At 56.7% G+C, this 22,515-nt stretch overlaps 1 protein-coding gene across 2 annotated transcripts in view; it reads right to left on the bottom strand.

Moving 5' to 3' along the window:
- Positions 1-21,903, bottom strand: part of Ptp4a3 (protein tyrosine phosphatase 4A3) — a 33,379-nt gene extending 11,476 nt beyond the window's left edge. The window contains exon 1 of one of the 2 annotated variants that reach the window (XM_052747995.1): positions 21,820-21,903. The gene's annotated coding sequence lies outside the window, so the exon portion shown is untranslated. Of the gene's footprint in view, positions 1-21,596; positions 21,704-21,819 lie in introns of those variants that run through there. The other variant, XM_052747997.1, reaches the window with a different exon arrangement.
- Between the last annotated feature and the right edge of the window lie 612 nt (positions 21,904-22,515).

Here is a 22,515-nt window from a genome sequence, read left to right as displayed (position 1 = left end):
ACTACTTGAAACTATGCACAGGATGGGGACCACAGGAGAGTCTCAAGTGGCAATCGCTCTGGAGGGGAGGGTTCCCAGAGGAGGAGAGCCAAGAGGGAGATGGACACGCTCTTGGTGGCTCCATTGACCATCCGCCCTGATGCCAGTGCTAGCCCTCGATGAGCCTAAGGCCAACTCTATAAATGGACACACTGCCAGAGAGGGAAGCCACCTTCTAAGGTGGTGCCAGCACCCTGTCTGTCATGGAGCCCTTGGGCTGTGACCTGGAAACAGCTGTGAGGAAGCAGACCCGGGTTTCCAGCAGGCAGGCACCTGCTGTCCCCTCCAAGGCTCAGCCTAAACAGTGCCCTGTAGGGCATGGTGGAGATCTGCCGGCCCAGGCTCCCTCCGCGGGCACCCTCCTATTGAAAGGGACCAGCTCTGCCTGCCTGCACCACTGCAGACGAAGGCCTGTAACTGTCACTTCTGAGGGCCGGCAGCACACAGTAATTACCTGATTACCTGAGCCCAGGTAATCATGCATGAGGTCCACCAGGCACCGGAGGTCTCAAAACTTGGGACCAACGGCCCCCCACGGTCCACCCTCAGCTCTGTGTTCTCTGAGGGCATCCAAGTGGACCTGCCTCCCAGGAGGTACCTCAGACAGTCATGGCTGACCGGGGACCCCTTTCCTCCCCACCACTTCCCAAGAGCTCAGCCCATGTGAGCCACATGTCTTTCTGCCTTTTTAGTCTGTGACCTCCCTTACACTAATATAGACCCTGGGACTCTTTCCCAGGAGCCAGGGGAACTGGGTATTCATTCATTCATTCATTCATTCATTCATTCACTCACTCAATCAGTGTGACAAGCATGCTGAGCACCCTGGTGCCAGTCATAGGGCTGAGCGGGATGGAGACAGGAAAGATGGGGAGAGAACAGTTGAGCTGCCAGGCATCACTACCGACTCAGGGTGCCTCAGTTTCCCAGGCTGCCACATACAGAGTGGGGTGGTGCTTTCCTAGGGCTGTCTACTCACAGCTGAAGCACTCTGGACCAGCTCGCCCAACCTTCCCCTCTGTAGTTCTTCCCACCAATGCTCCCCCTCCCCCCCCCCACCCCCTGCCCTGGAGCCATGGCTCCTGGCTCTTTTCTTCCTGTGCCTGTCATCAGGTTACTCTCTGACAGAGTAACCCCTAGCAGGAACTCGGTGACTCAGTTTCCTGAACTATAAAGCAGGATGAAGACAGCAACCTTCCAGGATCACCAGAAACCAGCAAGCTCCAGGCTGCACCCACGCCCAGAGCACAGTCCTGCCTCCTCTCCCACTTCTCCCGACATCCAGGAAGCAGAGGACCACTTGGACCTGGATGTCCCCCAAGGACACACGCCCTCAACTTGGTCATCTGGCCCCTACCTCACAACATCCCAGCACTCCCAGCTCAGTACTGCCTGGAAACCCAGCTGCACCAAAGGACAACAGCCATGGTTTCTGCCCCTGACCACCGAGAAGACTTAAGGGACCTCCCAGTGTCCCTACTCCATCAGGGACTCCTCCACAAGAAAGAATGTTGGATGCCGGGCGGTGGTGGCGCACACCTTTAATCCCAGCACTCGGGAGGCAGAGGCAGGCGGATCTCTGTGAGTTCGAGGCCAGCCTGGGCTACCAAGTGAGTCCCAGGAAAGGCACAAAGCTACACAGAGAAACCCTGTCTCGAAAAAAAAAAAAGAAAGAATGTTGGTAATAGACATTTGTGTCCATCTGGAAGGGCAGCTGGGTGTCTCACCTACAGCACATATTAGCTCATCTGCCAAACAAGCCACCACAGCTGTCCTCAAAAATTTGACTTAAACTGCCAGATCAAACGGTGGCTCCCACCTGCCACAGCTCACACACCTCCCACAACTCCAAGAGCCCACAAAACTTACTGGCCTTCAGTGGAAGGATGAAGGGGAGGGTACCCTGTTCCCTCCCCCAGAATGCCTCAGACACCCCCAGGGCCAGGGCCTCAGTCTTCAGGAAGCCACCAATCACTCTCAGTGTTCCAAGCACTTCTGGGCCCCAGGCCCCATGGTTGCCCTGGGTTATGGAGAAGCAAATGCCATAATTGACTTCCAGCAATCACAGGGATGGGGGTTGCAGAAAGCATGAGACACTAGGCAGGGAGTTACAGCACAGGAAAACATGGGCTGGACAAAGTCACCATAAAAAGGAGGAATTGGGAAGGCAGCGTTCTGGCAGACTCGGTTCCCAGGGTCGGGGCCAACCACATCCTCCTACGGCAGCCGACACCCATGTCTACTTGTCCGGCAGTTCACAGTTTGTCCCATGTGTTTCCCCCAATCTACACACCAGTCCCACCTGAGATCCAAGGCTGAGGGTTCCAGACAGACAGACAAAAAGGAGCAGGGCTCCCCTGCATCCTGCTTGCCTTGTCCTAGCCCAGGCTTGCTTCCCATCCCCCAGTGTGTGAACTGCACAGACTCAGAGGCTGCACACCCACAGGGCCCACTGGGCAACCAACAGAAATGGCAGGAAGCCCATTCCACCCCAGTTACCCATGGCACCTCCAGACACCCATCAGAGCCTCTCCAGCCACCCCCTCGGAGCCCCGAGACTACCATTTTGTACATAGCTATGACCAGCATGAGAAGAAGTGACTCTTCAGAACCTCACAAGGCCCTTAAGGCCCCAAATGATAACAGATGACAAGCCAGGCTATCACATGTCAGTAGTGGGAATTAAGGGTAACATCTGCTACTGACAGAGGACCCACAGCCATACAGTCAGACAGAGGCCATGGCTGACTGGGGTGGGGTGGGGAAGGCTCTGGACCTCACTGGTTCTTCTGTGCTGCAGGTTCGGGAGGGTGCCCAAGGCTGTGCATCACCAGGGCTATGCTACCACATCGCCACCTACCATGGTCCTGACCCACTTTCTGATGGTGTGGCTGGCATGCAAGTAACAGGAGACACAGGGATCAGTCTACACTGAAGCCACAGTGGGTACCACAGTGGGAAGGGCCAGGTACCCCACAATAGACAGAGGGCTGGGAGGAAGGCAGAACTTGGGTCCTGCAGGAAGAAGATGCCACCCTGGCCACAAGGGTGACACCCTTCCCCCACTTGCCCAAGGAAGTCCCTCTGGGGTCTGCTCTTCTACCCAGCTGGCCTCCACCAAGGACCCACCCCACTCAGGGCTAGTAACACTCACCACCTGGGTCCTCAGAGCTTACCCTTCACTGGCAGCTAGCTTTATCTCATCGCCTCCAGGCATGTCAGGGGTGGAGGCAGGAGCCCTGATATGGCAGCACTAAGATTCAGCTCAGGGGAAGCCCAAACAGGGTAGGGACATAGAGTCCAGGATCACAGCCTGGCACAGTTCTCCCTGCTGAGCGGGGGAGGGGAGGGAGGCGCAGGCAGTCCTCTGGGGACCTGTGATAGCAGAGGCATGGGAGGGTAGATGGCAGGTCATCATGGCCCAATGAGGTAGGTTGGCCTGCCTGGTGCAGGCCAGAAATAGAGTCTCAGTTTACCCTCCAAGTGAGCAGCCCCATACCCAAACCACTGGGCAGATATCCCCAGCAGGCAGCAGCCTAGGTTTGGCCTTGGGCCCTATGTCCCATCAGTTCCTCCTGGGGTCCACACTTCCTCTAGTAGGAAGTGGGAGGGGAAAGTGGATCAGGCCTGTACACCCAGCCTACCCAAGACCAGCCCAGGAGCTCATCCATGCTCCCTCCTGCTCAGCGCTAACCCCCAGTCCCCATTCATTCCTCAGGAAGTGGGAACTCCATAAACAAGGGAGGGGCTGCTCCTGCCTCTCAAGACCAGGCACTTGCCCCTCCCCAACCGGGATGCTGTCCCAACCATGGTAATGTAAGGAAAGCGGTACACACACTTCCACAAATGGACATGCACACACAGAGACATGTTCCATGCGGGGATGTACCACACGCCTGCATACACAGACACATGTACATACAGGTATATACACACATGCCTCCACGCAGGGATGTGCACACTCAAGGACCTGTACACACGGGACATGCACAGGCATGTTCTGGGGGGAGAAGTGATGATCAACCAGATGCCTGTGCCAAGAGAATGAACCCCGGATCCTGCAGTAGCTGGACCCACCAGTCTCCAGGGGTGTGCGGAGCCTACCACATTCTCCTACAGTCAGCCAACAGCCTGTCTTCCACCCTGCCTGCCCCCACAGGGCCAGGAGCCTCACACCAAGATATAAGGTCACCTTTGCTGCAGTCCAGGTCCACTGGTGGAGCCCACTGAAGGCTTGTACCTCTCCCTGGGGCAGCCTGGCTCAGTTCTGCATGGAACACCGGACTCAGAGGGGTCCACTGTGCCATCTATACACACAGATTCCCAGTCCACTCATGCATGAGGATTACCTGCATTCACACGTGGGACAGGCTGTGAGGGCAGGTGGGAACCCAACCCAGTTCTGCAGCCCTGGAACCCCAACACGGCCCTATCGGGGCAGTCCAGGGTTCTTCTAATGGGACGCTGGCTGCCATAAGCCTGTGATTCTGGGGTACCGGGTACTGAGACAGGAATTCTGCAGGTCCAGGATCCCAGTGGGAGGAGCCAGGCTTGAAGGCCCACCACAGCCTCAGCATAAGAATCACTTCTTCAGTCTTGGCATTTCCCTCCTTGGAATCATCCAGGCTGGTGCCAACTCCTGGCATAGTGCCACACAAGCTGCAAGGCCTCCAAAGACTAGTGCCAATGAGTGGGCACAGCATCCCAAAGGGCACAGACTTTCTTGGACTCACTTGGTGCTAACAGTCCCTGAGGGATGGTGCTAACAGCCCCACTCTCACAAAAAGCCCCCACCAAGAACACAAGGTACCATCCAGTGGATTATTTTTTAATTTTTTTCAATGTTTATTTTTATTTTATGTGCATTGGTGTTTTGCCTACAAATATGTCTGTGTGAGGGTGTCAGGTCCCCTGGAACTGGAGTTATAAACAGGTGTGAGCTGCCATGTGGGTGCTGGGAACTGAACCCAGGTCCTCGGGAAGAGCAGCCAATGCTCTTAATCACTGAGCCATCTCTCCAGCCCAAGTGCAGTGGATTTCAACAGGCACAACACCTAGCTGGGGACAAGAGCTGAGTGGGTCCCTGGCCCAAGAATATCTCTTTTTAGTCTTGTTGGCTACCAGATAAATCCCATCTATGGGAGTCAGAGGTCCCAAGCAGACACGGAGGCCCACACTAAGTGTTCAAAACAGCCACTGCCTGATGCCCACCAGGCACTGAGACCACCTGCACGTCCAGGATGACTGTGGAATCGAGCCTACCTCCAAGTGAGACACAAACCTATACTTTGTAAAGTTGTCACAGCGGCGAAAAGGGGCATGATACAGGTAGGTGCAAGGTGCCCCAATGCTGCAGAAGTTACCTGCCTGCAAGGTGTCAAGCCACAGGCCTCAGCCCCTCTCCACAAGGAACAAGCTACAGCTCCTTCTTGGGACCCTCCTCCGGGGCTCAAAAATCCCAGGACCATCAGCATACAGCCAGCAGCCAGCTGGCCATGTGGCCCTTCCCTCATGTCTAACCCCAACACTGAAAACAGCTTCTCACCCGTTCAGCATCCCCACCGACAGATGCAGAATTTTGCTCTTGGGTAGGGATCCAATCTCCACCTCCGCCTCCACGCAGCCACCTGGGAAGCAGGAAGCTAAGCTAGCCTGGCCTTTTAAAGCAGGACCCATCAGTGGGCTACCCAGGAAGCTGTGGCCCTCCAGGATGACAGGGTGAAGTCTAAGGTCACTGCTACAGGAAGCACAGCAGAAGTCCCTGGCAGGCAACAAATATGTACACCCAGGCCACAGAGTAAGAGACTGCAGCCCAGTGGGAACTCAAGGGTCTGAGTGGTTCATGGTTCAAAGCCGCATTAACCAGTGACCAGCTCAGCTCTATCCACCCCATGCTGGCTCCTCTCTGGGCCCATTATCCAGACCATAAGATGAGAGAAACCCAACGCCTCTCTGTGTGGTAGTCATATATACCACACCAAAACCAATCTCAGAAGAGTCCTGGAAGGCACTCATCACCCCATTTTCTGGATGAAGAAACAGGCACACACAGAGCCAGCCTAAAGTACCACTTCCTATACGTTTTCTCCTTAGAGTAGCCAAGCCCACTAATGCATGGCAGGCTCAGTCAGTCCATCCCTCACCCAGAATCTGCTTCATGGGATTCCTCCTCAGTCTCACCCAGAGCCCAGGGCTCTGGGGCCAGACGGGCAGGAGGGGGCGGGTGGTGCTGGAGATCACGTCGGGAGCCAGGGCTGCATGCCAAGGCCCTGGGATGCACGTCAAAGGGGGCCCAAGGAGCCGCGGGAAAGAGCTCTGACCTGGCCTCAAGAGGCCATGTCCAAAATAGCTGGCCTTCACGGTAAGACGACTTGGCCTGGCGCACGTAGGCCTCCGGGCTCCAGCATTGCCAGGCTGGCCACGGAGGTCACGGCTATTTCTGGGCTAGCCTGGTGGTAAGATATGGCCCTGACACCCCCAAAGGGTGAGTGTGTAAGGGACAGCAGAGGCCCAGCTAAGCAAGAGCCCCAGGACACAGGTGGAAAAGACCTGGTCACCGCAGATCCTTGACGAGTCAAGAGAGTGGGGGGGGGGGCCTCACTCCCTCAGGCCTCCCTGTCCACAAGACCTCAGAACATCAGTTTGTTGGTCTCACATTCGCCCCCTGGCTTCACAGGCCACCACGCAGGCCAAGCCTATGACACATGGGTGTCAAGGCAGCAGGGCTCCTCCCTGAGACAATGAAGCAACCACATCATGGGGCGCTGCTGGTTGTCCCCAGCTGCTGTGAATCTGAGCTCACAACAGGAGACTGGTGCCACCAGGTACAAGCATCGCCCAACTACCCACACACAAGCCACACTCCTGGAGGCCACACCCTGGCAGAGCCAGTGCTGGCCCCTGAATGTACAGCCTCTGCTGGGCCCTACTTATCCCCCAAATACTTTCCCTCCCTGTAGCCTGGCCAGCCCCTGTGACATCATATGACACTTGGGGAAACTGAGGCAACTCAGAAGGACTTGACACTCATCCTCTAGCCCCACCTTACAGCATTTAGCTCAAGTTCAAAGCAAGCAAGCTCCCTGGGGTTGCAGATGAGGGGACTTAACTCTGAAGGCTGCCTCACACCCTTGCCTAGCCTCGGACTTCTGGCTGCAGAACCAACTCCTCACAGAGAAATCGCCAGTTTGGACCTCTGCAGGTTCCCTGCTACCTATCCCTTGTGTGAACTGTGTGACACTGAGTGGCATCCTCTACCTCTCTGTGCTCTGTCTGCTCATCTGTGAGATGGATGCTCTAGACGCCTGCCCCTGATGGAGATGCCTTCAGTGTCCAGGATCTAAGAAACACCCCCATCCCCTTTCCCAGAGCCCTGGGAGCTGAGTCCCTGGAGCTTTGACTCTGGGCCAGGTGCCCACCTAGGGCTGAGGACCCACACTCAGGTTGGTACTCCTCCTGGGTTCTTCAGGAAACAGCCTAAGTTACTTCTTCCCTGCAGGACTTCTCAGACCCCATTCTGGACATGGAAACCTCAGGGGAGAGACAGCCAATAGGCGTTCCAGAGTGTGTCTGACACCGACTTCAGTATGGTGGAATGACATAGAGGCCCACTGCAGCAACATCAGACTAGGTCACTTATACCCCACATTTGACACCCAGCAAGAAGACACCAGCCATGGCTCACTGGTGTCCCCGCCACTGCCTGGTCACCCTACCCAAGCCGGTAGGGCCAACTTCCCACACACATAGAAAGAGTAGGTGATTCAGCAAGTCCTGGGAGGTGGACGTGAACACTGAGCATACTGGACCCAGAGAGCCTATGTGGCCTACATACACACCTTCCCGGGTCCCAGGATTAAAGGGAAATTCCTCCCAGTAGCTGGGGACCAAGTGCAGGCTGGGTTTGCTGGGAGGGACCTTCGGGCACTTGGTGAAACACATCCTCTGGGCTGCCCTCTCTCCTATGGGTCCCAGCAGGAGAGGGTTGGAGTCACCAACACCAGGTTTGAGGCAGATAGGGAGCCATGCACTGAGGGGGCTCCCAGCCCAGGACCACAGAGCAGAAAGGAACTGGTGCCCCTAGAACGGCTCTCAGGGTAAGCTGGGACTTTTGCTCTATTTGGTATCACTGTGGCTGGACCACTCACTTGTCAGCCAGACTCTGCCGAGGATCCAGGGCAAAGCCAGGCAAAGACTTGTAGAGGCAACATTGTTGGCCCTTGGGGACCAGGAGCTAGGGACAAGAGCCCTAGCTGTTCTTGTCATGGCTAGACTCTGGGGACCCACAGGGCAGACATACTGAAGCAAGTACCTGCCCTGGCCAGAAGGGCAAAGAACAGGTCCCCCTCATGGTTCCAGGACCCCCACTATGTTCACTCCGAGCTCCTCAGGCAGGAGAGCAGCAGCCTTGATCCAGCACCCCAGTTCCGAGCACCAAACCTTTGTTATCTGAGGCCTATCACAAGCACTAGGCAAAGCCAAGGGCACCTCAGTCCCTTCACAAACCCCAGAAGACATGTTCAGAGAGCTCCTAGGCAAGGCTGTTTTCATTGTCTCCTTTCCGATAAAATCCGGTAACGTGAAATTCGCCACCACATTTTATTATTTTTGTTTGTTTGAGGCAAGTCTTGCTAGCACAGGCTATCCTGAAGCTCCCTATGTAGCTGAGGCTGACCTTGAATCCCTCCTCCCTCCAGCTCACAAGTGCTGGGATTCCAGGCGTGCACCACCACACCTGACTCATACTAACCATTTGAGAGTGGATAGCCTCCCTCCAGGTATGGTGTGCCAGGCACAGTGATGAGCATCTGTAATCTCAGCAGTTGGGAAGCTGAGACAGGAGGATTTTCATGAGTGTGAGGCAAACCTGGGCTATACAATAAGCTTCAAATCAACCTATTCCATGATGCTGTCCAAGACAGCAAGATGCTGTTGATGATGGTGATGATGATGGTGATGATGGTGGTGATGATGATGGTGGTGGTGATGATGGCCTGGAAGATGGTTCAATCTGGAAAGTGCTTGCCACACAAGCAACAAGACCTGAGTTCAATTTCAGGCATCCAGTGAGAAGTGTGGCGGCCTGTGTTCGGTTTCCTAGCACTTGGAAGACTGGGAGAGGCAGATGCTGGGTCCAGCCAACCTAGCCTAATCGATGAGCTCCAGGCCAGGGAGAGACCCTGCCTCAGAAAACAAGGTGGATGCCATGGTTGTTAGTACATTCACGGTGTTAGGCAGTCATCACCTTTCCCCAATTACAGAATACCTTCATCACTATAGAAACTGCAGCCAAGTATGGTGGACACACCTGTAACGCCAGCATTGGGGGCAGGGTGGGGTTGGGGGGGAGAGGGGTGTCAGCAAGATACCTTGATGGCTCAGCAGATAAAGGTGCTTTGCTGCAAAACCTGATGACCTGAGTTCAACCCCTGGTGGAAGGAGGAAAACAGCTCCTGCAAGTTTTAATCAATTAACCAATCAATGATTGAATAAATAAATTTAACTAAAAATTTACGGGGAATTTTGCTTTTAATCCTAGCACTCAGGCATCTTTCCCACACAAAGACGTCTTCAGAGATCTCTCTCTTCTAGCACGCCAGTGCTTCACTCCTCTTATTAGTTGAATAACATTCCACGGCAGGAACACACCGTGTTTTATCGAGCCCTCAGCTGAGGGGCATTTAGATCATTTTGAGCCCAAGTCGGGGACAAGTGCTGAACATTGCAGGGGTAGGGGAGGTGGAACATGCCCCCATGTGTTCGGTGAGATGCTGGGATCCAGGAGCACTGTGACAGACACCCTGAGAGGAGCCAGGAAGCCTCGGACTAACTAAGTCCGAGCAGGGAAGTGGGTCATGGCAACAGGGACAGGATGACAGAATCCCGTCCACACCTAGGGGGAGCCCCCATCAGCCCCTTTCCTAGGTCTGGTGGAACTGTGGCTACGTGCAAGGTAAGGTGCAGGCTGCTGCCACGGAAGAGGAACAGGCTAAACTGAGAGGAGGCAAAGCAGGAGGTCCTGGTTGGCTTTGGGCAATGGGGACTTCAGAAGAGCCCAGCTCTCTCCCCTGAGGACAGGAAATGTTTGTCTAAGCATTTGAAAAAGCTGCAGCACACTTGAATAAGGAAAGCAAGCCCCAGGGCTGGTTAATGAGCTCATTTGGACAGAACCAGTAGCAGACAGTGCTGGCTCCTGGGGGAGTGTGGCAGCTGAGTGTCTCTGGCTGAAGGACCCCACGCGCTGGGTTGGGGGAGGGGGGTGGGGAGGAGACTTGGCCGGTCATCACCACGTGTGCCAGTCACTGTCAACTCACAGAGGCCTTCACGGAGACTACCCACCTGTGTAGTGGGGTAGGTATCTCCAGGATCGGCTCACTGGGGGACTGTTAGATGCACTCCAACAGGACAACGCGAGACGCGCCATCCACACTTTTGCGATCGGAAGAGTGAAGGGTAGGTGTCCATGGGGGTACCCAGAAGGAGCAAAGGCAGCCGCGAGGGGCCACTGTGAGATACGTAAGAGGGCATCTACCGTGAACGTCAAGCGTGGGCCACCACTCAGCTCTCAGAGTCACCATGGGCACCAACAGTCCCCTGGACTCCATCCAGGACTGTCGCAGAGTCCGGCACAAGATGAGGACACAGCTCCAGACAGTGGGGTAGCCCGGGAAGGGGGACAGGTGAGATGCTAAGCCATCTGCCTGAGGGCCAGCCCTCCTGCGGCAGGGCAACCTGAAGTCTGGCCAGCCCCATCTGTGGATCCTAGGCCTTCCATCTTCCCCAGCACACCTCAGTCAGTCCATGACCTCCTCTGCTCAGTCCTCCAGCTGCCCTCCCAACCCAGAAGGGATGCCCCAGAACCCAGGACTGCCCTCTGCCCTCTGCCCTCCCATCACACAGCTCTCCTCTTCTGCACCCGCCTTCCCGGCTGCGTCTGCAAACTGCCAAGCACAGGACTGCCTCCAGGCCTTTACACTGGCCTCGCGGCCCAGTGACCCTCTCCGCTTCTCCACATCTCCTCCTCAACACTTGAGCCTCAGGTCTGTGGATTCTTGGGCGAACGCCCGTCCATTACCTGACCTATGATCATCGATCGCTCTTGCCTGTCTGTCAGTCCATCTCCTCGCTGAGCGACAGCCCCACTGAGTGCTGTGTTGGTCTACCTGACTCTGAACGTTGCACCCAGTAGGTGTTCAATAGTTATACAAATGCAGGAAGTGCTCCAGTGCAGTCTAAGCAGGACGGGGACTACCACCCAGTACACCAGACCTGGCCAGGACCTTGTGGCCAGTAACGTAAAAAAGGAGCGCTGGCAGGCTTGTCCCTTCCCACCAAACCTCCCAACTCCGGAGCCTGAAACAAAGACAGGGACCATCAAAAGTTACCACTCGGGACCCCAAAGGATGCCCTCACCAAGACTACCCACAGTCCCGCCAGAAGACAGAACATGCCAAGAAAAAAAAAAAAAAAAAAAAAAAAAAAAAAAAAAAACAGAATCACCTGTGTGTGGGAACACAAAGTAAGGAAGCCGAGTGCACAGGGCCGAGCAAACCCGGGTGTGCATGCAGCTGGCAGAACCCGGGCACCAATGCAAGACTGCTACATCTGACTTGGGCGGCAGCAGGGACCGTACAGGTTTCCCAGGCACTCCCCCTTCCCTAACTGCCCGAGGCCTGTTCTTCCCTACGTGGGCTGTGAGCCTACTGCTGGTGCTAGCCCTAAAGCTTAGAGAAGGGGGTTCCTGGCCTTTTCTATGACTGCCCGGTGACTCTTCGGCGGTGTCAAGTCAGTGGGGGCTGGCATTGGCGGGCAACCAACACTAACCCTTACTTTTGAACATAGTGCTTCCTACATGACAAAGGGGAGGTGAAGGTCATGAGGCAGGTGGGCTTCTGTGCCTGCCTATCCTGTGGCTGCCTCCCTCTGGAGACCCACCAGGGTCCCAAAGGATGCAGCCCCACCCTGGCAAAGACTTCCTGGACAATGTCTCCAGGACCCTTTAGGAAGCACACTGGTCACAGACCTGCTGAGATGCTACTAAGGGACAGGAACCACACACACTCTGCAGACCTCCTTGGCCTGTATGGCCTGCTGTTCTCCATTGCTGTCCCTAGAACCCTTGAGGACCAGGACCCATCCTTCTCCTGCCATGCTCATAAGGATTACCTGGTATACCCTGTGGATTTTCTCAGCGTTGTCTTCTAGCCTTGCACACATGCCTAGGACCCCCAAACTGGTCTAAACTCTGTTCCCCCAGAACACCCTCTTCTTGGCAATCCAAGGAAGAAGTGGAGGGAAGATCCCCTAACCTGTGGTATCAGTAAAGTATACCGGGAAAGCATCATAGCATCACAACCAGGCTGGGACAAGGTGAGGTCAGCCTTGCCCTGGGCTCCAGACTCTCAGCCCAGAGCTAACACCTAGTCCACTGTGCTTGGTGCCCATGCTTCTTGGCCACACTTGGGGGTTGGCTGTGGTTTAAATACTCCAGCCCATTCCCCTGGGACTCGCACTCCATCTCAGATTCACTCAGTATCTCGTGGGAAGGCAAGATGAATGGGCTGAGCCAGGGTTGACCCCACTCTTAGTCTGTCTGGCCTCACGGAGACAGCCGATCCTTGTCCAGTCTTGCCACGGTCTCTGAGGTGGGGTACTCTCAGCCCAGGGCTGTGTGAGACTGGATCACAGGACAGCGTGTCCCCAATGTACACCACAGATGCTTTGGACCTGCCAGTGGCCCTCCTGGGATAGTCAATGGCCACCATTGTGTCCTCTATTCCCACCCAGACTGGCCCAGTCTCCAAGTTCTCACGTTCACTTCCTTCAGCACAGGACAGTCTCAGAGGCTACTTGTCTGGGAAATCCCGGCACATCTAGGACTTTGGACAGGGTCTTAAAGTCACAGCCTCCCGAGCTGAGAGGGGAGGAAGGGGAGGGGAGAAACTGAGGATGAGGAGGCTGTACCTTGACCTCCCCATAGCTGGCTGGGGTAGGGATGTGTGACCCCCAGGGTCCACCCAACTCCCCAAGGATGGAGGGAAGCCAGGACAGGCACATGGCTGCCAAGAACCCAGGCCACAGGTCCCACAGGGTTCAAGGTCCCTTTTGGGGCAGGGCAGGCCCAGCTGGCAGTATCCGTGGGAACAGTCCCCAGACCCTGTCAGTCACACTTAGGCCAGCTACTGGACAGTGGAGCGGCCACAAATGCCAGGGCATCTGGACACCCATGGCCTCTAAGGCAGAAGCCGGGGCCCTAAACAGCCAGGCTAATGAGCTGATAGGGAGTTCTGGGAGGACTGGGGAAGGGGCTAAAAGGGATCTGCAGGACCCAAACCACCAGGACTGGTACCATTTGTGCCTCCAGATCTGTCTGCTTCTCTTTCCTCTACCCCCAGCCCTGTGTCTGAGAAGTCAACCTTTCACTCCCAGGGGCCCCTACACTCCCAAGGCCACATCCTCTTCCTGTAAGCTCTCTTCGGCTCCGGGGGCCCCTACATCACTCCTCCACCCCCCCCCACCCCCACCCCCACCGTCCACCCCCGACCCCCGCCATGCAGCCTCCACCTGGTGGTCTATGCAATGTTAAGATTCCCCACCAGTTCTCAAGACCCCACACACATCACACACAGACCACCCTGGGCTGGAGCACAAGTGGCTTTCGCCTGTAAGTCGCTCAGGAGCAGGGGCTATTGGGTGGGGGAGGGGTGGGTGGAGAAGGGACAGACAGATTGTCCCTGGATCCCTGGCTCAACCCCACTCCTGCTCGAACACCCAGCTCCCAGCCCTGCCTAGCTCTGTTCTCCTGGCTCCCTGCCCTGCCCCCCTTGCTCTACCAGGGGACTCCACAGCACAGACCCCCAAGCCACTGGCTGTCCTCACAGGCCTGCAGGGGCCCCTGGGGACAGCCCTTCCGGTGACTTCCTGCCAGGGAGTCTGGGGGAGGGTAAATAAGCCCTCCAGATGGCTTCCTGCAACTGGGTAGTCGTGGGAACTTGGGCTAGTGGGAGGAGACAGAGAGGCAGGGAAGGAAGGAGGCCAGCCTCGCATCAGCGGGGGCCTCCCAATGTCCCCAAACAGAGGCTTCACACCTCCTGACAGGGAAGGAAACCGAGGGCCTGACCGTCAAATGACAGCAGAGAGACCAGCAGCAGGGCCTCCAATGAGCTAATCGCACCCCCCATCACCCAGAGAACGAACAGGAGCCACAGCGGTGCCGGGTTCCTCCCACACACACCTGGAGGCTCCCCTCTCAGCATAAACAAAGGGACCAAGAGCTGGGTCAGACCGCTCTGCAAGGGTATCCCAACAGCCTGCCTTCCGCTTTGCACTGCCACTTCCCAACTCTGCCACCTGCAGGAGGCCAGCCACAGATGGCAGCTTCCTGCCTGAGAAAACAGGGTGGAGTGGAGCGGGGTGGTAAGAGCAGCCACCCCCAGGTTATCTTGAGGATTAAAGAGGTGCCCTGGGCCAGGCGGTGGTGGCGCATGCCTTTAATCCCAGCTCTCTGGAGGCGGAGGCAGGCGGATCTTTGTGAGTTCGAGGCCAGCCTGGTCTACAGCGCGAGATCCAGGACAGGCACCAAAACGACACGGAGAAACCCTGTCTCGAAAAACCAACAAAACAAAACAAACAAACAAACAAAAATCAAAGAGGTGCCCTGAACTAGCGCCCACCACCAACCCAAAGGGCTTAGCCAAGACCTGTCCAAGTGATGTGGGCTGCACCCCACTAGCCCCTCCCTCCATACCATGATACCACCACCTCCCAGAAGCCCACCTGGCTACCTGGCAAGAGGGAATACCCTTCCTGCCACACAACCTCTAGGTCATAGAGCCACATGCTCCAAGGTGATTACTGTCCCTTGTAATCCTGCTCAGTGTGTGTGGGTCCCTCTAGGACAGGACCACCCCTCTCTACTCTTCTACCCCCATGAAGCCAATGCAGACCAGGCCAGCTTCCCGGAGACCTGGGGAGGCAGAACAAGGCCAAGGCAGTAGCCTGTATCCTCATCCTCCATAAGCAGCCAGGACAGTGGCAATGGAGTGATGTGGGCTCAGGGCCAGCAGATGGGACTAAAAGATTCACACAGTGCCCAAACGCACGTCCCTAGCTGACCAGGACATCCATTATAAATGGAGTTGGGTGGGGGGGTTGGGGAAGCAGGCAATAAACAACAATCCTTCTAGACCCAGGGACCAGAGGCCCACGGTCAAGGCCATGGGAAAGTCCAAGTGCAATGCTGGCATCCTGTTCCTGTAGAGCTGAGCATTAAATGGAAGGCCAGCATCCAAGGAAGCTCTTTCCTGGGTTGTTCACAACAAACGTGCCCAAATCTACAACCTGACCAGTGAATGGGCTTTATCGGTCACCCTCTTCTGTGGGTGAGTTCTGGAGCCACTGCTGGTCCACACCAGCCCCAAGAGCACCACCTGACAGAAAGGGAAATCGCAGCACCAGCAGACAGCACCTCCACAGGTCACAGGCCTGAGAGCAGGGGCGTGCCTGCCTGCAAACCATCCAGTTCAGTTGCAGGCCCAGCTGCTCAGGTCAGGTAATCAGGAAACAGCCACCCAGGACAGCTCTGTTCTGACATGCCACCAGTCTACGATGGGGGCCTGTGTTCCACTCCGAGCTCCTATCTGCAAATATGAAAACTGAGGCCAGAAAGGGCAGGGCAGGCCAAGATCCATCCAAGGTCAGTATACTCAGGGCCATGCCTAGGTTCCCCAAGGCCAGCGGAGGGGGCAGGGACGTCACCGGGGAGAGACAACTGGGAGTCCTGGGCACCTCTAAGCTCTGCGCAGCAATTCCCAGCACATGTTGGGCCTCTGGGCAGCCAGCCAAAGGAAAGCTGACCCTGGAAGAAGGGCCTCAGTGCTGCCCTGACTGGGAGATTAGAGGGAACTGCTTGCCTTGGCAGAGTTTCAGGGCCAGTGGGCATTGCCAGAGAGGGCTGCCAGAAAGCAGAAGCATCGTCTCTGGGGCATAGGCAGCGGGGACCAGTAAGTGACACTGTGAGCCACTGCAGAAGCCATGATGGCTGGGGCAGGAGGCCTTGATCCGGGGTGGGACAGGGGATCCTCCAAACACAGCTGAACTTCTTCTGGGAATTCTGAGCCACAGGAAGGTTCAGGCAGAGTGCAGTGGGAGCCCTGGTCCCATGGGAAGGGGATAGGACAGGCAGGCCCGCCTGCTACAGTTGGCCGACCTCCTCTTCGGGGCCAGCCCTGGCTTGGAGTGTCTGGTAAACCCAGGGCCTTGGGAACAGGCTTCCATAGGCTTCCACAGATCCCAGGAGAGGAAAGAGATAGAGACGCTGGGAAAGAAGGTCCACAAGACACGACAGAGGAGAAACTGAGGCCCAACAGGAGCCTTCTAGGTCTTCCTGGGCCTGTGTAGTCCACGCAGACTAGGGAGAGAGGGAGGAGGCCTGCCTAGACACGCTGGGCTGGAGCCCCTGGACCGGGCCAGGTTGAGGCACAGGCAGAGACTACTGGGTCCTAGCAGGTACAAAGGGCTGAATGGGCCAGTGATCAGGGTCTGGAAGGTGGGTGAGGGTCCAGGTTCCCTAGTGGGTGGCCTTCAGGTGGACTTACTAAAGTGGTCATCTCTCATGCTACTCAGGCCTGAAGACAAGGAGACTGGGGCAGCCTGGTCAGCTAGACCTGTAGTACCCTGACCCCGATTTCATAGTCAGACCTGTGCCAGCTTATCAGCCCTCCATCCATTTGAACCTTCTTCCAGCTCCCTTGCTCCCAAGGGCCTAAAGAAATCCTCTGCCCACAGGTCGGGCTCCAGCCCACCAGCGCTACTCTAGGGCACTCTGTAGCTCTTGCTGTCCCACCACTGATTCCAAGGAGAAACTGAGGAATGGAAACATAGTACTCTGAGGTCCAGGGAAACCAACCTCCCACCTGACACCACCTGTGGGGGGATGTTAGGCCCCTGGGGGTATATGCCTCAAACCATACGATCAGTCAGGGATGCTTCTGATCCACAGCCAGCCATGGGTCTGGTCCAGCCTTAGATCGTCAGCACAAGAACAGGGGCCCGTAAGCTGATCCTCACCTGAAGGCCACCCACTAGGGAACCTGGACCCTCACCCACCTTCCAGACCCTGATCACTGGCCCATTCAGCCCCTTGTACCTGCTAGGACCCAGTAGTCTCAGCCTGTGCCTCAACCTGGCCCTGTCCAGGGGCTCCAGGCCAGCGTGTCCAGGCAGGCCTCCTCCCTCTCTCCCTAGTCTGCTTGGACTACACAGGGCCAGGAAGAGCAGGTAACAAAGGTGGGAACTGAGCAGAGTGGGGACAAAGAGCAGGGCAGCAGAAGAGGCCATGTCTAACTCAGGGCTGATTTCTGGAATATATTTTCCTAGACGCCTTCTGGTCCCAGTGGCAAAGGACAGCAACACCTCACTGTAGTACCCACAAAGGACACTTCCTTTAGAAGGGCAAACAGCAGTCTAGAAAGACTGGGTGGGTTACCCCACTGTGATGCTCAGGCCTGGAGGTAGGATCCCCCTTTCTAAACGCCCTTCCCAAGCCTCACTTCACCCACACCAACACCCTCCAGCTCTATCCCCCCAGAGATCTAGGCCATGGGATCCAAAAGCCATCACTACTAGGAGCCATTTAACCTCAGGATATAACAGCCTTGCTGAGCCACACCTCAGGCTCTGCAGCAGGTGAAGGATGGGTCCTTCTGTGGCAGGCATTACCCAGGACGGTGTCATGAAGAGCCCAACACCCTGTAGGCATTCCATACACTCTGGCTAACATAATCGCAGAAGCTGTTTTCCCACTGCTTTGTAAAACAGGCTATCATGCCAGTCTCCCCAGATGACAGTGGCCCAAGACATTCATGCTGACCCTGGGGGGAACGTGGCAGGAATGATCCTGTACTAGATGGCTCACTAGAGTGAGAAAGTCAGAGCTCACAGGCAGCCCCCTGCTGGGCACCAGCCTCATCCAGTAAACACCTGTCTCCCTAGCTGTGTCCAGTGGATCCTCAGTAGTCTCGAGACAAGTGCCAGGTCCCTGGCTCAGGCCCCTGGCTCAACCCATCAGGTGAACAGTCGCTGTGACATGTAACTGAAGAGACACTGAAGTTCAGGCCCAAACTGGTCCAGCCAAGCTACGGTCACCTGCCCCACCACCTCGGTCCCAACCCTGCTGGCCTTTACCCTCCACACAGGTGCACCAGCACACCAGGGACAGCCACACTGTGGGCACCCACACTCAGCTAAGTCTATGGACAAGGAGAACCAGGCTGCCTTCTAGGAATTCAACTGCCGGTTCCTGAGGTCCCCAATGAGACAACGAGAACCCATGCCCTTCCGCTAACCCATCCCCAGAAAGCAGCATAGTATCTCAGTGGTAGGCCTGGTCTCTAGCCCTAGATGGCAATGTCCAAATCCCTGCTCGACCAGCAGGATGCCCCAGACACATTCCTATATTTCCAGGTCCTACAGAGCTGTAGGACAGGATAATAACCCCACAACCTGGGTAAAAGCATGGAGAAAAAAATGTCCAAAGGGCCTTGTGGTCACTACTGCTGTCACTAGACACTACAAAAAAGAGCCCCCTCCTTTACTGGCACCTTCCCCGGCACCTGGCCATGCAGTGACAGGGACCTGAGCTTCCACACCAGCCTAGTCTGCTTGCTCTGGGCAGGCCAGAAGGGATCTACAGCAGCGGAGCCAGGATGCTGTGTGGTCTGCAGTAAAGACCACACAGCATCATTCCGACTCTTCTAGCAGACTCCACATCTGGGACAGACATCTGTGAGGCACCAGGGCCTCTTGAGGGAGACAGGCAGGTGGGCATCGGGGAGCCCATGTGCTCTGAACTTCAGGGAAAGGTGGAGCTTCCCAAGGAAGACGACTGCATACACACACTGTACCCCAGTGTCCCTTTCAAGGGTTCTGGAAAAACAAAAACCTGAGCGTTAATGCTCCCAGGCTGAGAGCTCCATGCCACATGAACACCAGGTGGCCAACAGAGCTACAGAGTCTCAGTTCTGTCATTACAGTGACATCAGTGACCCCTCCAGGCCACCACCTTCACTAGGCTAGCAGCTTGTTCCTTGTCTTAACTGTCCCTGGCCTGACAGCCTTGGCCCGGCTCAAAAGGATTATGATGAGGTTTTGGCATGCTGGCCTAAGATACCCCTTGATAGGAGACATACAACCTCTACCAGGTGAACATCTATGGAGCCTGCAGAACCCCACAGCCCCATTCTCTCCCTCAGACCCTCAATTGTGCTTCATTACCCTATTCACTGTGGTAATAACATAGCTGGGGGCCGCATTGTTGGTGGCCCCAGGATGTCCCACCCCGGGCAGGGCCAGCCCATCCAAATGAGGGATACAGGGCAGGCTCTTTACATGCACGCTGCCAACCTAAGACCAGCCCAGTCCACTGCACCCCAGGTCTGTAAAGATCCACCAGAGTACCACACCACACCACAGCCCGGTCCCAAATGCAAGACCTCCTCTTGATCCCAGAGGAGGTGCTGAGTGGCACCTAGTGACTGATCCTTGTACCCATCTTCCCAGCAAATACATATTGCCACCCAAGTTTTACAGGAGCCAAAACTTTGGGTCTAGATCAGTCAGAAACTAGGAAGCCAAGCCAAGCAGTGGTGGCACACGCCTTCAGTCCCAGCACTCAAGAGGTGGAGGCGGGCGGATCTCTGTGAGTTCAAGGCTAGCCTGGTCTACAGAGTGAGTTCCAGGACAGCCAGGGCTACACAGAGAAACTTTGTCTTAAAAAAAAAAAAAAAAAAAAAAAAAAAGAAAGAAATTAAGAAGGCAGCTCTGGGCTGGGCCCAGCCTCACACAGCTACACATGTAGACGCTATAGAAGCCACTGTGGGCAGGGAATGTACAGGGACCAGAGGAGCAGAACAGTAAAGGTGGCTAGGGTGGAGTGGGTGGGCTGGGATAGTTTCTTATAGAGGTGACCTCACAAGCAGCAGGTGAGAAGGGCAGCCCAGTGCAGCATCGTGAGAACCACGGCACACCATCCCATCACAGCTCTAAGTTTCAGCTCTTCGGAAGCAAGGCCAGGCCGGAGGCGTGGGGAAATAATCACTGCTTGCCAGCTCCACTCCCAGCAGCTCCCGGCTCTGTCCCTGGACAGACGCCCACGGGACACGACTTCACCTTCCTAGTGCATCACCATCACCCCTGGGCACCAGGAGGCTTGTGCCACCCCTGAGGCCAGCTCTGTGCACCACGGCAGTGAGGTCAGGCCGGCAACTTGGCAGCACTCACCCCAGGAACGAGCCAAGAGTCTGAGTCAGGGAGTGCCAGCTTCCCCTGGCCAGAGGTCCTCCTGTCATTTCCAGCCCCACTGCCATCCAGGCTGCCTGCGGGTCTGAGGAAGAGACCCTCTGCCACACCAACCACACAGGCCGGCCACCCTCAGCCACGCCCTGTGGCAAAAGACACCGGGGAAAGTCCTCCCCAGTTGGTGGGGAAGAGGTCCTGGTGGGCTCCTGTTTCAACATCTACTAATGACCATCTGTCCAAACCACTTACTTCAGCCCTATCCATCAGCCACCAGGGTCCTGGGCCTCCCAGCAGCACCTCCAAGTCAAGCACCTAGCCTGACCAAGACAGGAGGCCTAATAAACATCTTGGGGTGGCCAGTTCCTTCTTGTGGGGACATTTAGGAACATTCCCATGTCATCAGGAGCAGCCTCCCATTCACTGTAAGAGTGCAGGGGCAGGCGGAAGAGGCTCCCAAGGCCTGCCTCAGTGCAAGCCACAGGAGCCACATGTTGTCCACACTCTCCTCATTGCAGCCCACCAGGGAGAAGGACAAGGCTCTGAGAAGGCCCACAGTCTTCCAGGTGACACCTGAGTCCACTTCTCCAGTGCCTGCGTCATCTGGGAACCCCGGTTAATAATCTTGTGGGAAGATTTGAGGCCACAGGAACTGTGTGCAATGCAATGACTTCCACCTAGTCAGCACCATCAGAGGAGTCCACACTACACTGACCTCAGCACCCTAGAAAGTTTCCTCCAGAGCATGCAGCCTAAGAGAGGTGCACCACTTACCCAGGGGACACAGCACACTGTGACAACCGGCCTGGAACCCACTCTGCCCCTCAAGGACGGGGTCAGAAGGATGGTCACTCTACCTGCCTTGGGGCTAAGCATGCCACCCAGTCCATGCTTGCAGGCTCCCTGCCAGGAGACTTCGCGTCCATCAGGAGTCACCTGCTTAACCCGGTTGCACCTGGACAGGCTGCAGCAGCACCCCTGCTCCTGCTGCAGCACCCATGGATAATGAGGCCCTGTCCCACCTGGCCTGGCCCAGCATGCCTGAATCAGGATTCGGTTCCCTAGGGACCCAAGACCTCGTGCCCAGAGAAGGCTATGTAGTCCTATGCCCCAAGCTATGCAGAGAAGGAAACGAAGGGGAGCCCAATCCTGGATAGGGACCTTGGGGAAGATGAAAACGGGGCAGATGTTGGGGGAATCTCTTGCACCCCTAGAAATAGGAGCAGAGTCACCCCCTTCCACTCATGCAAGTCTGGGCGACACACCGAAGAAACAGCTGGCTACGTCCCCACGCCTGGCCTCCCTGCGGCTCCAGCCCTGCACGTGGCAGCCACCAGCCGGGTTCATGCAGGGGCGGCAGCGGGGTGCGGCCCCCGCCGGGAGCAAGCACACAGGCCGGCGCGCGCTCCCGCCGGCGCGGCCCCGAGACGGCGCCCCCGCCGACGGCCCCCTGCGCGCCCCCGCCCGAGCGGCGCGGTGGAGACTGACCTGGCGGTCCGGGCGCCGGCGCCGGCACGACGCGGAGGGCTCGGCACGCGCGCGCGCACAGGGGCGCGGCCTCGGCGCCGTCAGGACGTGCGCGCGCGGGGGCGCGGCCTCGGCGTCGCCGTGTCGGGGCGCGCACCGGGTCACGTGGGGGCACGGCCCAATGGGAGCGCCCCTGTGCACGCTGTCACAGGCGCGCGCGCCTCCACCAGGCCTGGGGGCACCCACTAGGGACCCACCGGGTTCACTGCGCGTACCCTGACACCGAGGCAACCCAGGCCAGAGAGGCTCCTCGGAACTTCTAGAGCCCTCTGCTTTCCCATAGGTCTCGTAAAGCAAAGTCCCTCGCCCAAGGAAAAGTTGGCTGGTGCACAGGCCAGCAGGCAACAGCCATCAAGCTTCCGGACCTATGATCGAGTTTGAGACCCCTTGTGCTAAGCGGATTCTGGAGATGGGGCGCCTCTGAGAACTAGCTGGGAGACTAGCCCCCTTGCCCTGATTGTCCCCTGCCCACCCTATGGAACCGTCAAGATGCGCCCTTCCAAGCGTTACCCACACCCACCCAGACCTGTGCCCCTGTGCCAATGCCAGCACCAATCTAGCCAATCATACTTCCAGATTGTTGTTCTCCCTGCACCAAAGACGTCCATTCATCCACTCTTCCTCGGTGGCAGGAGAGACACCAGAAAGGTAAAGTGG

The sequence above is a fragment of the Peromyscus californicus genome, unplaced genomic scaffold (assembly GCF_007827085.1).
Source record: "Peromyscus californicus insignis strain IS unplaced genomic scaffold, ASM782708v3 Scaffold_20__1_contigs__length_68692818, whole genome shotgun sequence".
NCBI lineage: Eukaryota > Metazoa > Chordata > Mammalia > Rodentia > Cricetidae > Peromyscus > Peromyscus californicus.
The sequence above is the reverse complement of the archived record's forward strand: the minus strand, read 5'-3'. Positions and strand labels throughout refer to the sequence as shown.